This window comes from Cucurbita maxima, unplaced genomic scaffold (assembly GCF_002738345.1).
Source record: "Cucurbita maxima cultivar Rimu unplaced genomic scaffold, Cmax_1.0 Cma_Scf00010, whole genome shotgun sequence".
NCBI lineage: Eukaryota > Viridiplantae > Streptophyta > Magnoliopsida > Cucurbitales > Cucurbitaceae > Cucurbita > Cucurbita maxima.
In genome coordinates, this window is record NW_019272026.1 from 29200 (window position 1) to 43799 (window position 14600).

Consider the following 14600-nt stretch of genomic DNA (forward strand, 5'->3'; position numbering starts at 1 on the left):
GGTTTTTAATTCTTTGATCTTATTTTCTTCCTATCGGTTGCATTTTAATTTTGTTCTCATATATTCCAAATTTCTACTAAATCTTGTTTCCAAATCATTTCTTATCTTAGTGTTCACAAATTTTGTTGACCATTCTATTTTTAATCTATTAATTTGGCTACGGATATAAATTTAATCTAATATATTTACTAGCATTCCTATAAATGATTGACATTGAGTTTCTAACTGAAAGCTAAACCATTTTAATAATTCCATGAAGATCTAACTTCCGTTCTTGAGCTTCTAGTATCCAAATTGTTTCAAATTTTCTTCCACAGACTCCTCTTATTGTGTCTAGTTTCTAGAACCATAAATTTTTTTCATGAGAACCAGCATGGAAGGAGGTTCAGATTTAGAAAAACAAAAGAAGAAGATGAAACGTATATTTCCACCATTTCTGTAACGACCCTAAATTTTCACACACTCATAGTCACTACTAACGTCTCATGCTTATCTATAATGCGGAAATATAACTCTTACATGAACATCATTTATAACGTAAACTTCAAAAACGCTTAAAACAACTTTTTCTCTGGAAAACACAGCCATGGTCTTACGTATGAGAACCTCCCCCGCTCACGCCCATCGCGTTTCGATCATGCCGCCCCGCATGCGTTAAATCCGATTTTGTGCGCATGGCATGTCGGGTGCGATCATACCAGCACTAATGCACCGGATCCCATCAGAACTCCGCAGTTAAGCGTGCTTGGGCGAGAGTAGTACTAAGTTGGGTGACCACTTGGGAAGTCCTCGTGTTGCACCCCTTTTTTTCTTTCAATTTCTCCCAGTTCTTTTCTTCCTTTCTCTACAAATGAGAACCTCCCCCGCTCATGCCCATCGCGATTCGATCATGCCGCCCCACATGCGTTAAATCCTATTTTGTGCCATGGTATGTCGGGTGTGATCATACCAGCACTAATGCACTGGATTCTATTAGAACTCTGCAGTTAAGTGTGCTTGGGCGAGAGTAGTACTAAGTTGGGTGACCACTTGGTAAGTCCTCGTGTAGCACCCCTTTTTTTCTTTCAATTTCTCCCAGTTCTTTTCTTCCTTTCTCTACAAATGAGAACCTCCCCCGCTCACGCCCATCGCGTTTCGATCATGCCGCCCCGCATGCGTTAAATCCGATTTTGTGCGCATGGCATGTCGGGTGCGATCATACCAGCACTAATGCACTGGATCCCATCAGAACTCCGCAGTTAAGCGTGCCTGGGCGAGAGTAGTACTAAGTTGGGTGACCACTTGGGAAGTCCTCGTGTTGCACCCCTTTTTTTCTTTCAATTTCTCCGAGTTCTTTTCGTCCTTTCTCTACAAATGAGAACCTCCCCCGCTCACGCCCATCGCGTTTCGATCATGCCGCCCCGCATGCGTTAAATCCGATTTTGTGCGCATGGCATGTCGGGTGCGATCATACCAGCACTAATGCACCGGATCCCATCAGAACTCCGCCGTCAAGCGTGCTTGGGCGAGAGTAGTACTAAGAGTACTAAGTTGGGTGGCCACTTGGGAAGTTCGATCATGCCGCCCCGCATGCGTTAAATCCGATTTTGTGCGCATGGCATGTCGGGTGCGATCATCCCAGCACTAATGCACCGGATCCCATCAGAATTTCGCGGTTAAGCGTGTGGCCACTTGGAAAGGTAAGCTAATATATGGATAAAGCAATTCTTATAGTAGCAAGCTAGCCCCTTATCTGCGTGGAGGAAAAATGGGACTATTCTAAGGGGCTGGGCTGGAGTGGACAGTACTCCTTGGCCTTTTACTAGTTAGTCCCCCCGGTAAAGCCCCCACCCCTGACGACCTATTCTATACCAGCTTCTTCTATAGATGAGATAACTGGAGCAGATTTAATAGCAAGGGATATTGACCCAGCAGCTTGTTGTGCAAAAGAATATGTTTCAAAACAAAGAAGCTCCATTCTTCGTTAGAGTGGTTCTTCGACTGTTCACCTACTAAATAAATGATCATCTTCTTCATCGCTATGCTACGGGGGAGCATTGCTACGGGGGAGTATTGTCCGAGTGAATAAGCAGGGCAAAGCTTGATTTTCGAGGCTGGGCTGACATCACATACACAAGTACTCTCTAAACCGTGCAATAAGGGCAGGCAGATCGGATCGAAGGGTTGTCCATTGGGATTGGGCATGGACAATCATGACAAGTTAATTGTAAAATAACATAAAAATAAAATAATAAACAATCAAACAAAGAAGGGACTATTATATTTTTTAGTAGAATTGCACATGCCAAATGAATTAAAAAAAAAGAAAGAAAGGATTTTGACTAAATTCACTTCCTAACTATTTATAAACACAATATTAAGAAGTAAAATTCTATATTGTTTTTTTTAAGATCTAAATATGATCTTTAGGAATAAAATGAGAACAAAGTCAAAAGGCCAAGGAGGGTGGAAATGACAATCAAGAAATAAATGGAAAGATTGAAAAATATATAAATAATTAATCAATTCTAGGCATGAACTAAATGACCTTAATTAAAGTAAATTAAAAGTCTTAAAATACATTAATGAAATACAATAACTCTAAATTGTAATCCACCCAAAATTCAAAACATGAAACTTCATTTCTCTTCAATGTGGCATGAACTGAAATATCTTTTGATAATTTCAACAATATTTTTTTCAAATCTTCATTGAAGCATATTGTATGATTGATGTCTCTTGGTTCATATCACAAAGCAACTACCTTTTGTTTTGTTGATTGCTAGTAGATCGCACTGCCTGAGAGGAAGTAAATCACCCCACTGGTGCTCTTACGATCATCAACGTCACCGGTCATGTCACTATCGCTGTAGCCAACAAGCTCAAGCTTCTCCTTTCCTCTCCTGGTGCAGTATCTCACACCCCAGCCTCTGGTTCCAGCCACATAGTGCAGGATGCGCTTGACAACCACAAGAGGCTCCTCCCTAGGTTCTTCCATGAATCTACTTACGTATCCAACTAAGTAAGCAAGGTCAGGACGTGTGTTTATCAGATAGCGCAGGCTTTTAACAATGTTGCGGTAATTGGTGGCATTAACTGCCGTCATAGTGCCGGCCTTCCTTAGTTGGAGTCGGGCCCTCCATTGGAGTCTTTATAGGGTTACTGTCCACAAGCCCAGTTGTGTCCAACAGCTTCTTCGCATATGCACTTTAGCAGATGGTGATGCCGGTAGTACCCTGTTGCACTTCGATGTCGAGGTAGTAGCTGAGCATGCCAAGATCGCTCATCTTGAAGTTCTTTGACATCTCCCTCTTGAATCTTCCGAGGACTTCCATGTCGCCTCCAGTGATTATGAGGTCATCGACGTACACTGATAAGATAAGGAACCACTACAAGGGGAGTAAGATTCGGATTACCTTGTTGATCGAATATCTCAAGGCAAGAACATTGTTTGAAATTCAAATCACTCCACAAGCAAAATCGATCATGTCTAGCTTGAATGATTCTTGTTGATCAAATATCTCAAGGCAAGAACACTTGCTTGAGATTCGAATCACTCCACAAGCAAGATTAATCATGTCGAGCTTGAATGATTCTACATGCAACCTAAACTACATAGAATTGCAAAGAAACTTAGCCATTGGCTAAAGAAGAGGACAAATGCTTCTTTTTCTATATTTTCCAAGTCTCTTACCAATACAATATACATGGCTTTATATAGCCTAAAAAATGAAACTATTAAAGGCACTCCAAGAGTTGTAACCTTCATACTTTATGGCCATAATTAGCCATTATGTAAATGTAACCTAAAGTAAATAAAATGTCTTAAAATACAATAACTCTAAATTGTAACCCACCCAAAATTTATAACAATCAAACTTCATTCTTCTTCAATGTGGCATGAATTAAAACATCTTTTGATAATTTTGACAACCTTTTCTTCACATCTTCATTGAAGTATATTGTATGATTGATGTTTTTTGGTTTATATCATACACTCTCACGATTAGTCGCTACTCGTCGTGGCCGGGCGTGTACATGTCATGCTCAGAGGCACAGCGCTTGAACTTTAGCGATAATAGGGTACTGTCGAGCTTCGTGTTTCAGGCTCGTGGTGCATGCCGAAGCCCATAGAGTGCCTTGTGCAGGCACAATACCTTGTCAGGGTTGTCGTTGTCCAGGAAGTTCGGTGGTTGTTGAACATAGTCAGTCTCCTTCAGCTCTCCGTTTAGGAACGCGGGTTTCACGTCGATGAGGTGGACTTCTCAGGAATGATGTGCCGCGATTGCCAGCAATAGGTGGGTAGATTCCAGCTTTGTCACTGGTGCGAATACCTCCTCAAAATCCACTCCTTGCTTCTAGACGTAGCCCTTCACCACCAGACTGACCTTGAGTTTCACAACTTCTCCCTTTTCGTTCGCATCAGTCTGAAGACCCATTTGAGCCCTATGACTTGGTGTCCCAGTGACATATCCTCTAGACTTTATGTCTGGTTCTCGGTGATGAATTTCATCTCCTTCTGCATTGCCTTCAGCTGGCACGGGTTCCTTTCTGCTTCAGCGAAGGTGTTCGGTTCATCTGCGTTGATGACATGCAGTTCGGCCACCTCTTGTTCCAGTTTGCGTGCTGCTAGTCTAGGGGCTTCACCTCCTCCCACTAGGTCGTCCATCCTCCAGTACCTGGCTACCAGATCTTCATCGTGATCGACATCCAGCGTCGAATCCACAGTCCGTGGTGTTGCAAATTCCACTGGTTCAAGGGGTGCAACTGCTGGCGGCTGTGACGGTTCCTGATGCTGTGCTCCTCCTTCTTCTGGCTCGATGACGAGGTACTCCACCGTGAATTGATTTGGGTTGTGGGCTGTCTCGATCACGTCGTTCCACTGCCTGAAGGTGCTTTCGTCGAAGATGACATCACGAGACACGTGGGCTCACCCCCCGCAGGATCATAGAGTCTGTACGCCTTGCTCCCAGGTTTGTAGCCGATGAAGACGACCTTCAACCCCTTTGGATCGAGCTTGACAAGGTTGGAACGCGCTACCTTCATGTATGCGACACATCCGAACACTCGAAAATGATGTACCACTGGCTTTCTATTGTACCAGGCCTCATGTGGCATCTTCCCGTCTAGGCTTCACATTAGCGACCGATTGAGAAGATAGACAGTCGTCATTACCGCCTCTCCCTAGAATCTTTCAGGCATCCCAGCCGTCATCAGCAAAGATCTTGTTGTTTTGCTAGAGGGAGTAGGGCATTGTTAGTCGCTGCTGCATGCCGAGCTCGTCGCAGTAGTTACTGAAGCTCGCTGAGGTGAATTCTCTACCTCAGTTCGTGCGTAGCATTCACATCTTCTTCCCACATTCGGCCTCCGCTAACGCTCGAATGCGCTTAATCGCCTATGTCGCCCCACTTTTCACTTACAGGAGGATCAGCCATATGAAGCGGCTTCTGTCATCGACTAGCAGGAGGAAGAGGGTCTTGCTGCCTAGGGCCGCCGGCTTGATGGGCCTGCAAATATCACCGTGCACAAGCTCCAACACTCACCAGCACAGTAGGATGTCCGAGATGGCTTTATATAGCCTCAAAATGGAACTATTAAAGGCATTCCAAGAGTTGTAATATTCATACTTAATGAGCATAATTAACCATTGTGTAATTGTAACCTATAGTAAATAAAAAGTCTTAAAATACATAAATGAAATACAATAACTCTAAATTGTAATCTACTCAAAATTTATAACATAAAACTTCATTATTCTTCAATGTGGCATGAATTGAAATATCTTTTGATAATTTCAACAATATTTTCTTCACATCTTCATTGAAGCATCTTGTATGATTGATGTCTCTTGGTTCATATCACTCGGTCATATGGTTTGTTGCCCCTGTGTCGAGGACCCATCGTCGGTGCTCTTGGTGATGCTGTTGCCCCTGTGTTGAGGACCCGAGAGTGGTTATGCTGTTGGTGAGCCTGCAGCTGCTCGATGTTTGATTCCCACACTCGCTGCATACCAACCGAACGAGATTTGATTCCCTCCCAAGTCGATTGCGCGGCGATGGGGCTGAACCGTGGCTTCTGGGCTGGATTGAGGTTTGGGCAGAAGGTAGAGGCCGAGGGGAAAGAAGTCGGGCTAGCTCTCTCAGATTTTGGGTTCGGGTTGACCCAGATCTGTGGATCTTGTCTTCCTTACCAGCGACGTTGTTGACTTCTAGCAATAGTGAGGAAAACGTCGACGTGTAAAAATCGGCTGAAGGAAAACTTCTTCGAGGAAAAAAATAACGAAAAAAGAAAGGGAGAGAAATATTTGCTGAAGAACCGATGGTTATTATTTGATTTAGTTTCACGTATTTCAATAACAAACCTATCCTAGATTTAGCAGTAGTGGCATAAACCTTGCGCCCAAAAAATTGGTCAAAATGGCCAGCAAAAAATATGCTCTTCCATTAAACGGGGAGCGTTAATTCAGATGTTCAAAAGTAAAAAACAACTAACGAAATTTAAGGAATAAAAACATAGCTATTATCTAACAGGCGTTTTCGTTGCTAATATCGGTCCTCTTTCTTCCTTTTCCTCTTTATTTATCTTCTTTCTTTCTTTCCTCGAAGTTTAGTGGCCTAAAAGTTTCTAAAACCATAGATCTAAGAATGTTTACAATTTTTTGACCTCGGTTACCGACGATGGCGCTTACGAAAAAGTACAAAACATACCTTGAGTTATTGTGCTTTCGTTAGGGATTATTCTCATGGTGGTAACTGAGCGTTTGACGTCGATTTTCGGGTGGTTTTGGACTCGTCGAAGAAATTGAAAACTCGCCGAAGTTATCTGAAATCTCTCTCTCGCTCTCGTATTTTCTTTCTTTTCTCTGTTTGCAGGTATTTTGATCGATTCTGGCAGTTGTGGGTTGAAGGTTGAGTGAGGTGTGGCTATCATTTCGCGTGGGGTCCACGAAACTCGGCGGTCGCTAGAAAACTCACGAGTTTTCCAACGATTGAGTTTCTCTTTTTTTTTTCTTTTTCTTGGGTCGTTATAGTGCGAGTATCAATCGTCTTTGCCAATAAATAGTTTAGAAGATAAACTGCATGACATATTTGTTGGAAATAAACTTAAATGAAAGAGAGAGAGAGAAAAAAAAAAACAGTTTTTAAATTGAGTAAAAAAGCTATACTTATTTTAGGAAATGAGTAGTATATGGGTGAGAAAACATGTAAACAAAACGTGGGATAGTTATGTCAAGAAAACTTGTAAATAGGCTTTACTTATCATTGTAATATTAGAGCAAGTAGAGCAAGAGTCATAATAGAGCAAAAAGAAGCAAAAAGAGAAAAAGAAGAAAGAGTTAAAGTTCTGTGAAATCGAAAAAGGCTTTTGAGAAGTCTGTCTCCTTGTCTCTCCCCTCTCGACACCCCCTTCAAAGTTTTCTAAACGGGTTAGTTTCAGAGTGAATGTCCATTTTCTACAAGTCGGTATCAGAGCGGCTTTTATTTTCTAAAAATTGGTATTAGAGCAAATTTTATTTCAACAAATTGATATCAGAGCTGATGGCGAACATGATGGGACAAATGCTGCTACCACGATTGAAGGAGGAAAGTTTTCTACATCTAAGTAATTCCAAAGCTCATCTTCCATTAAAGACACTTATATCATTTACCAATCAATTTAAGTATACATGTTTTAAACTTTTATGGTCTAACTCAATTTTTTTTTCTTACTGATACTTTAATTTCATCTTTACCTAAATCAAAGTTATAGAATTTTCTTTTAGACACTACCACTTTTAATATCTATAGTATACTATAAGATATTGACATCTATGAAGCTTCTTAGGTCATTTAATTCCATTTGAAACTACTCACTCTATACATTGGTACATTCATTCTCATCTCTATGTTCATAAGACTGTGTAGTTTATCTATGTTTAAGACGTCTAACTAAAACATATGATCTTGCTTAGCAAAATCATTTTCACGCATACACTAACATTTAGTAGCTTAAAACTATAACTACTCATTCACAGCAACAATCTCAGTAAATCTAAAAATCATCAACATAACAATTTACATTCACATTTCATGCAAGGTAAAACATAACGTATTCTAAATTATAATAAATATAGAATTAACCTAACATGAATGCAGTCAATTATAATACAATCAATAGAGTAAAAGTCCAATTATGAGTTATATTTTATAATTACCAAATAATAACAACATGTCATTTTCTTATCTTACGCAAGACATACCTGGCGGAGACGGGGCACCGACGGTGGGACCATGGAACATGCCAAGCCAACATCGTAAGCTAGTTTACAAGATCTATAACCTAGGGCTCTGATACCAACTATAACGATCAAAAAATTTCTACTAATTTAAGGTCGCTACTATATACGTACAATAAACATTGAATGCGGAAGCCTTCATTTAAATTCTATAAAACATAACGTTTAACTTAAAACACAGCCATGGTCTTAGAAAATAAAATAAATAAGCGTTTTAAGTTTAAAACATCCTATTCTAGCCTAAGTCTAAGAAAATAAATACCATTATCCTATGCAGGTGCCATGATCTCGAGTTGCGATGCCAACGTTAGCCGTACAGAAATGCCATGCCTTAACCTGAAAAATGTAGTAGCACATGGCTTGAGTATTTAAAGAAACACTCAGTAAGTGACCTCACTATTGGGGTTAAATATAACAATCAAATGCAATGAAATGATGGGACCTATCTTTCGTTTCGTTTCGTTTCATTTTCCCTACGGTGTTGTCCTAACGGGTAATCGTGGACGTGTACTATATACTCTACACACGGCCCATACCAAGCTAGTTCGCACACCGCTGGGCCACTTTCCTTATCTTGTGGGCATACTCTGGGAGCCCCTTATGCTGGACCTGTTAAAACTAGTAACCGTCACGGCAGCGCTATGCAAAGCATAACAATCGTTGTCCTGCCATTGGATGTACGCGTCCGTACCCTCGTGATGGGATAAGGGTATCCCCCAAATGCATGAACACACATAATGCATGAGGTCCCCACTACTTATACAATTTCATTATCCTTTAATACAACCCCGCTAGCATTAAGTACATATCATATCATTTTCATATCGTTTCAAATATCGTTCATCATTCATATCATATCGTTTCTCATTCTTCCGTTCTCAAATCATACATAATTCTAACGGGGTTATATTTCATGTCATTTATCGTAATTTCATATCATTCATATAATTGGTCTAATTGAAACATTTGGAACATCATGCTCTCTAACATCTTTCCTCTCTTCAAAAGGATTTGTACTCCAATCAGGAAAATCATAACCTACATCAAAAGAACTCAACTGAGAAACATCGGAAGTAGAATGTAGAAATTTCCTTGGAAAATCAATTTTATAGACATTGATAAGGCAACCCTAATCCTCAGCCCAACGATCCAAGCTTTTATTTTAGCAAGAACCCTTGAATCAAAGTAATTAATACCTCCTTATGCGAAACATTCACCTTCTCTTCTCTTTCTGCTTATTAATCAAGGACTGTGACAACTAAAGATTAATTAAATTAGTTGCTGCTTTACAGTAGAGTAAGTAAATGAACTCTGGAACCGTAACTGAACCTATACAGTCTTTGTTTGATTGAAGGTAGAGTAAATCCTCAAGATTCATTCTTGTTTACGAACTTCACTCCTTCACGGATAGATAGATAAAGCCAAGGGCATGGGTGAGTGAACTCGATGTTAGAAGGCTGCCGTATAAGTAAGTAGAGCCTTTCAAAGAATTGTTGAAGCTGCCGGGCATCCACGTAGGACCTGTTGCGAAGTCTTCCCAACCATACCATAAAAATCAGTCAAACAGTGTAGCTCCTACTCCTAAAAGGCAAAGGGAATAGAGCGATTGTTGCAATCAGAGAAGCCTACCCCGACTGTGCATCGAAAAGTTCGTCTGTCTAAGTTTGGATCAACCAAGAGATAAGGCTAGAATTAGATTACCTCTTACGATCGAAGATATAGAAGCAAGACTTGGAACCTTGTTCTAAATTGAGTCACTCCACAATCTAACTTGATCAAGGCTTGATTGAATGACTCGGATGCAATTCTACCACAAGAATTGCTTGAAACATAGAAATGACAAATATGATGCTCGGATTTCTAAGGAAAACGTCTCAATTTGAGATCTGAATTACATTCATCAGCGAATCTGTTTTTTACATAACATATTGTGGGTATTTATAATCTCCCGACAAAAGACGTTTATGGCCAGAATTCAATCCCGATATGTTTGTGGACGGGATTTATTCCCGATCTCCTTTAATCTCCTCGAATCAGATAAAATCATCACCTTCTTTCAGTCACCTCCTTTTGAAATGTTTTGATAAAATCTTAATGCTTCACTCACAAAAATAATAGAAGGAAATTAGTAGGAATAGGAAGCAAATGAAGTGTACACCGTGATTCTTATCATCTTCCCCCTCTTCAGAAGGATTCATCCTCGAATAAGAAAAAATCATCACCTTCTTTCAGACCCCTCCTTTTGAAATTTTTTGATCAAATCTAAATGTTTCACTCACAAAAATATTAGAAGGAAATTAGTAGGAATAGCAAGCAAATGAAGTGTACACAGTGATTCTTATCATCTTCCTTCTCTTCAGAAGGATTCGTCCTCGAATCAGAAAAAATCATCACCTTCTTTCAATCACTCCTTTCGAAATGTTTTGATCAAATCTAAATGCTTCACTCACAAAAATATTAGAAGGAAATTAGTAGGAATAGGAAGCAAATGAAGTGTAGTAAATCCATAAACTACTTTCTTAAAGAATAAGTTAGCAGCATGCTTTGCATCATCCATAAATCTATCTGCCACATGCTTCATCTCGGCCAACAAAAGTGTTTATGCAACATTTTATAAACTTTATTAATCCTAAGATGTCCCATTAAGGCACCACCATATGCTTCTCTCAAAAACAAATCTTTTATAGAGCATTTAGGAATACAAAGCATACTCTTAGTAATTAAAAAATTATGAAACACATAATACTCATCCACCATTTTTTTTGGACAAGATGCATAAATAGTTCTAAAGTCTTGGTCTTCTCTATATAATTCAATAATATGCTCAACTCCAAGAATTTTTCAGTAAGAGAAGTAAAGAGATCATACCTTTTAGATAACACATGAGCTACTGTATTATCCTTACCTTGCTTATACTTGATGACATACGAAAATGTTTCCATAAATTCCACCCACTTTGCATGTCTACGGTTCAGTTTGCTTTGACCCTTCACATACTTCAAGTTTTCATGATCAAAGTGGATCACAAATTCTCTAGGCCATAAGTAGTGTTGCCACACATGCAATATATGAACTAAAGCAAATAATTCTTTATAATAGGTAGTATATTTCAATGTTGGCCCATTTAGTTTTTCACTAAAATATATTAAGTGCTTTCCATCTTGAATTAAAACAACACTTGTGCCCAAACCACATACTTCACATTCAACTTCAATAGTTTTATCAAAGCTAGCCAAAACAAATAATGGTTTGCTTAATTTCTTCCTAAGATAAGAAAATTGGATGCATTCTCTTGTATTTATCCTCATTTAAAAACAAAATTGGATGCATTCTTTTTCACTAAGTCATTCAATAGTTGAGTTATGGTTCTAAAATCATTTATAAATCTCTTATAGAGGTTAGCTAACTAATGAGAACTCCGAAATTTACGTGCACTTTTTGGTGTTGGCAAATCCATAATGAATTTAACTTTGTCTCTATCCAAAGCTACTCTATTTTTACCAACTATGAAGCCAATAGAGTGAACTTTTTCCATGCAAAAACTACCCTTACTAAAATTAAATTTCTCTTTTCTATGTGTAATCAAAACTAATTTAACATGTTCCACATGCTTAAGCAAAATCTTCAAATAAATTATAATATCATCAATATAAACAACAACATGTTTTCTCATATATTTTCTCAAAACACTATATATTAAGCGCATAGGTTTACTAGGAGCATTAGTTAACCTAAAAGGCATAACAAGCCATTCATACAATCCAAACTTAATATTGAAAGTTGTTTTTCATTCATCTCCTACGTGCATTCTAATTTGATGATGTCTAGATTTCAAAATAATTTTTATAAATAGACACGAATCATGCAATAAATCAAGCATATCGTCTAACCTAGGAATAGGATGTCGACTCTTTACCGTGATTTTGTTGATGACTCTATTATCCATGCATATGCGCCAAGGTTCATCTTTCTTTGGCACCAATAAGTCTCGTATAGAACATGGACTCAAACTTTCTCGTACATAGCCCTTCTCCATGAGCTCCTCCACTTGCCGTTTAATTTCTTTTATCTCGGTTGGATTGACTCTATAAGCTGGCTTATAAGAAATGACAGTCCTTGGAATGACGTCTATTTTATGTTCAGTACCTCTAATGGGAGGTATTTCTTTATCTTGAAACATGTCTTCAAATTCGTGTAAAAGAGATGGTAAAACACTAGGCAAAGCCAAGTTGTTATAGTTAAAGACCAAATATCCTCCATTGTACCTAAGTACAAAGATCGATTTTTGTGAAAGCCTTTTAACCTCTCCAACGGTAGCCAAATAACTCTCTCTTCCTTTTTTCTTCAATTTCATCCATTTTTTCATTCTTCTCTTTTTCTCTTTGATTTTTCTCTACTTTTTCACTCAACTCTTGTTTTTCTTTTAACTCTTTTTCCTCCAACTCTTTCTTTCTTTCCTCCAACTTTAATTGATCAGCAAATACATTTGCAGAACTCAAAGGTACAAGAAGGGTTTTTCTACCATCTTTTACAAAAGAATACCTATTCAAATAGCCATCATACATAACCTCCTGTCAAATTGCCATGATCGGCCAAGCAATATGTCTCCAGTATGCATTGGCAACACATCACAAAGAACTTCATCTTTATATTTTCCCAAAGTAAAAGATATTAAAGCTTGGGAAATTATCTTCACTGTTCCACTGTCATTGAGCCATTGGAGCTTGTAAGATTTAGGATAATCTTGAGTTGGAATTTGCAACCTTTTGATCAATATAGTACTTACTACATTGGTGCAACTTCCACTATCAATGATAAGACTACAAGAAATCCCCTTGACTAAACACCGCGTGTGAAATAGGTTGTCTCTTTAATCATCAACGTCATTCTCCATAACTTGAGTTTTAATAAGTCTTCTTGTAATAAGGGCCAAAAGAATACCATCTTCTAGTTTCTTCTCATTCTTTTGGACTTCTTTAACTAGATCATTGATCTCCCCTCCATTTTTCTCGTCTTGGTTCATGATTGTACAAACAGTAGTTTTATATGCTTAGGATCTCACACACTCAACTCACTGATTTTACACTCAGGAACACTCGTGTTTAACACACAAAGGTAGACTATTTGGAAAAGTGACTAATTTCTTATAAAGGTAGATAATATGGATAAAGCAATTCTGATAGTAGCGAGCTATTCAAGACAATCAAGACAAGGTAATTATGTAGCAACAACAAAAATAAAACAAGACGTGAACAAAAAAAATAAGGGACACGAAGATATTTTTGGATATAATTGCACACTGAAAAAAAAATTCCAAAAAGAATGGTCGTGAAGATCGAACACAACAATTCTAGATTTATATGCTTTAGGAAAAAATGAGAATATAAATTTATTTGATCTTTCAATAAACGTGCAAATGATCTAATGATAAAGATATATTAAGGACAATATGATAAGGATTTATTTTTTTTCTTTCAAGATCTAAATATGATCTTTATCAGGACACTAAGAACAAAGTAGAAGGATAATGAAGAACGTTGAAAATGACAGTAAGAAAATAAATGGACAAATTTAAAGAAAAGATAAACAAGAGCAGAAATGAAAGATAAAATCAATTCTAAAGTCGGCCATAAAGATGTAAGCCTAGGCTCTGATACCAAACTGATAAGGCAACCCTAATCCTCACCCCAACGATCCAAGCTTTTATTTTAGCATGAACCCTTGAATCAAAGTAATTAACACCTCCTTATGCGAAATTTGGATCAACCAAGAGATAAGGCTAGAATTATATTACCTCTTACGATCGAAGATTTAGAAGCAAGATTTAGAACCTTGTTCTAAATTGAGTCACTCCACAATCTAACTTGATCAAGGCTTGATTGAATGACTCGGGTGCAATCCTACCATAAGAATTGCTTGAAACTTAGAAATGGCAAATATGATGCTCAGATTTCTAAGGGAAACGTCTCAATTTGAGATCTGAATTACATTCATCAACGAATCTGATTTTTACATAACATATTGTGGGTATTTATAGTCTCCCGACAAAAGACGTTTGTGACCGGAATTCAATCCCGATATGTTTGTGGACGGGATTTATTCTCGATCCCCTTTAATCTCCACAAAGAATAAGTCAAATTGACCATTTGACTTTTACATAATTTATAAAATTAAACATAGTTTTTTCTAACAAATGTTGATGTGCTTTAGTGGTTAATGCGACAGACTTGAAATTAATTGAGCTTTTCGTGCGGATGTAACTTTATCTTCCTCTGAGGTTTTGATCAAATATGTCTTTACAAAACAAGAGGGGTAAATGGATTAAATCCATAATTTTTTGAATCAT

The 14600-nt window shown here is 38.2% G+C and overlaps 2 non-coding genes and 2 pseudogenes across 2 annotated transcripts; all 4 read left to right on the plus strand.

The window, feature by feature from the left end:
- Nucleotides 1–684: 684 nt before the first annotated feature.
- Nucleotides 685–803, plus strand: LOC111485840. The gene has a single exon (XR_002718737.1). It is a non-coding gene; the product is annotated as a 5S ribosomal RNA (ribosomal RNA).
- Nucleotides 804–935: 132 nt separating this feature from the next.
- LOC111485877 lies at nucleotides 936–1054 on the plus strand (annotated as a pseudogene).
- A 133-nt stretch (nucleotides 1055–1187) lies between these two features.
- LOC111485851 lies at nucleotides 1188–1306 on the plus strand. The gene has a single exon (XR_002718747.1). It is a non-coding gene; the product is annotated as a 5S ribosomal RNA (ribosomal RNA).
- Nucleotides 1307–1439: 133 nt separating this feature from the next.
- LOC111485887 lies at nucleotides 1440–1569 on the plus strand (annotated as a pseudogene).
- The last annotated feature ends 13031 nt before the right edge of the window (nucleotides 1570–14600 follow it).